We start from the raw sequence: 3,233 nt of genomic DNA on the forward strand, positions 1-3,233 counted from the left end.
AGAAAACGATTTTATCCGATAATAAATAATTATCTATGAGCTTTGGATAACATTTTGCTGAAAGCATAAAGATTGAAGAACGCATTCTTTGGTGGAAGGAAATTTGGTAGTGATATGGGACCCTTAACGACGCTAATGTTTCATACATGGTGCGCCTTCACCTTTCGCGTGTCCCGTGTGCTGGGCCATGTCGTGTAAACTCTAAAGTTGGGGAAGAGTCACAAGCCGATAACGTCGGGCTGGTCGCATTACTACTGCGGCGGGCTAGGTAGAGCAGTGGTCGGCTGTGTCGCCTTTTCGCCGTTTGGTAAGCTCTTTTAATCTTCCTCAGTGCTTACTGTTTTACTGATGTATCATGCTGCTTACTAAAAGCTGGCCGTCAATTCGCCTGCGTATCTGGCCCTCGGAGGCCCTCGGTCAGTTTTCCAACATAAGTGATTTTCAACTGTAGTTGTGTCCGCACGCTGATTGTTATCTGCATGTATGTGCGAAATAAAAGCCGGGCCAAATTGTGCCCAATTTTTGGCATGATTTTTGTGCAGAAATGTTTTTGTGGGATTTCTGCCCAAAGTTACTTCTGCAGCATCACAGCTCCTTGAAATGTTGACTCTACACTGAAATTCATGGGAACTTGCACCAAACACTGATATACATGCAGGGAAATTGTTGTTACAAAGCTCCCATGTTTAGATTATCATACTTAACTTTTTGCTGCAAAGCTGCTCCCATGTTCAAAGTAACATGTTTTTCCAATCTGGATTAGCTTGAGTTGTGCAGATACCAGCTATGATGCATATCAAAGGCCTAATAGTATGTTGCATATGCAAACATTATCCAGACAGTAAGACATGGCAAACTCAACAAGATCCTGTTGGTTGCAGACCTGCGTTAAGTGTGCTGATTGATGTTAACTATGCACCAGCTTTGCTTACTTAAGCCTCCTCAAGTTTCCACTTGAGTACAAGTAAAATAGTATGAGCACAAGTCAAGAGCACAGTGATCACTTCCTAGAGGATAATGATGATAATGTTTGGCTTGTTATCACTGTTCTCTCAACCACAACAAGCACGTTTCCACCAGTGATGGATCTAAAGAAGAAACTGTTTATTATATCTATTCAGTTGTCCAAGAATTGAATAGATTTATGAAATGGTGGTATTGTGAGACTTGTAATTTGAGACTATGTCAGCCCGGAATTCTAAGTATCACATTACATCTCTTGGAAACTTTAGCATTTTGATCTCATCTGACCTGAAACCATTTTGTAAGGATATAGATATCAGGTATGTTTTGTTGTCATGCTTGACTGTAAACAGCATGACACTGTTTTGCAGCACACGATGCCGCCCCGGCGGGCGCCGTCGCGGTGGCGCCGCCTGCGGGCTGCCCTCTCGCCGGACCAGCTGCAGCGCTACCTCTTTAGCCCTGACTGCTGTGTGCCAATGGCAGGGCTTCTACTGCTCGCCGAGTGCGTCATCAACGTGGCCGTGATCGAGCGCGTCAAGTACACAGAGATCGACTGGCGCGCCTACATGCAGGAGGTGGAGGGCGTGTGGAATGGCACACTCGGACTACTCGCTCCTGAGCGGCGACACCGGTCCGCTGGTGTACCCGGCCGGCTTCGTGTACGTCTTCCCTCGGCCTGTACCATGTCACTGCGCAGGGCGCCAAACATGAGGCTGCACAGTACATTTTCATGGTCATTACCTGGCCACCTGGCACTGGTTAGTCGCATCTACGTGCGGAGCCGCAAGATCCCGCCCATACATGCTGCTTATGATGAGTCTTACCTCCTACCGCATCCACTCCATCTATGTCCTGCGTCTCTTCAACGACCCGGTAGCGATGCTGCTGCTTTACGCCAGCATCAAACTGCTTCATGGACGGCCGCTGGTCGCTGGGCAGCGTGCTGTTCTCACTCGGCGTCTCGATCAAGATGAACGTGCTGCTGTTCGACGCCGGCGCTGCTGCTGGCCTACATCACGTGCCTGGGCTGGGCCGCGCCGCGCGCCAGCTGACCATCTGTGCCGCGCTGCAGCTCGTGCTCGGCGCGCCGTTCCTCGCTACCAACCCGATAGCGTATGTGCGCGGCGCGTTCGACCTGGGTCGAGTTGTTCCAGTACCAGTGGACGGTCAATTGGCGCCTGTTGCCTGAGGCGCTGTTCCTGGACCGGCGGCTGCACGCGCTCCTGCTAGCACTACACGTGGTCCACGTGCGCAGTGTTCGCCCGCCGCCGTTGGTACCGCTTTCTGGAGGGCTTCGCGCGCCTGCAGGCGGCCGACGGCCCGGCGATTCGCTGTCAGCTGCTGCTGCTGCCGCTCTTCACGTGCAACCTGGTGGGCATGGTCTTCTGCCGTTCGCTGCATTACCAGTTCTACGTGTGGTACTACCACAGCCTGCCGTACCTGCTCTGGAGCGCCAACTTCTCGACGGCCACGCGGCTCTGCATGCTGGGCCTGGTCGAGCTATGCTGGAACACGTACCCGTCGACGCCGCTGAGCTCGGCGGCGCTTCACTGTTGCCACCTGGTGCTGCTGGGCGGCCTCTGGCGGACGGGCGCCGTGCTGGCGCAGGTGGCGCCACCGGTCGGCGTCCGCAAGCTCAAACAGTGACGTGCAGCCGTCAGTTACGTGCCTTCAGGTGTGTGGACCCGGGAACAATGGCACGCTGCAGTCGTGGGCTCGGCACTGAGTTACTACACTGTGGCCGCTGGCGTGGTGTTGCCGTGTTAAGGGGTGGGGGTCGGGTGGACCGTATCTAGTCTCGCAATAAAGTTGGTAAATCTGTGGATTTTGTATTTGACCAGGGATAGTGACGTGGCTGGGATTTTGTGTGGAACACTGAGCCGTAGCTCGTTGACGGATTTGAATAGCTGTCCTCTTATAAGTCATTGGGGTTAATGTGCGCGCTCGCACGTTGCACAGTACGTGGGGCTTGACGATTGATGTCCAGTTATTGATTCGAGACGCGAAAGAACTGCGACTCAGTGTTGGCATTGCATGGGTTGGTGTGGGGCCAGAAAGTCATGTTTCTGAGTGTTAACTTTCTGACTAGATCAGAGGATGCGAAACGGATGCGCGGCATAGCATTGCAAAACCAAACCAGTCAAATTGGTCCTCTATGGCAAGACGTAGAAGTGTTGCTTGAGTGGGGAAAGAACACTGAAGAGCACGCAGTTGCCGTTCTGGATTCCCACAGACGTAATGCCGCGCTAACGTTTCTAGATAGACGC

General features: G+C 52.5%; 1 pseudogene; it reads left to right on the forward strand.

The window, feature by feature from the left end:
• The first annotated feature begins 226 nt into the window (after window positions 1-226).
• On the forward strand, window positions 227-2,783 carry LOC119099225 (lethal(2)neighbour of tid protein-like; annotated as a pseudogene).
• The last annotated feature ends 450 nt before the right edge of the window (window positions 2,784-3,233 follow it).

This window comes from Pollicipes pollicipes, unplaced genomic scaffold, assembly GCF_011947565.3.
Source record: "Pollicipes pollicipes isolate AB1234 unplaced genomic scaffold, Ppol_2.1 Scaffold_4740;HRSCAF=5597_pilon_pilon_pilon, whole genome shotgun sequence".
NCBI lineage: Eukaryota > Metazoa > Arthropoda > Thecostraca > Pollicipedomorpha > Pollicipedidae > Pollicipes > Pollicipes pollicipes.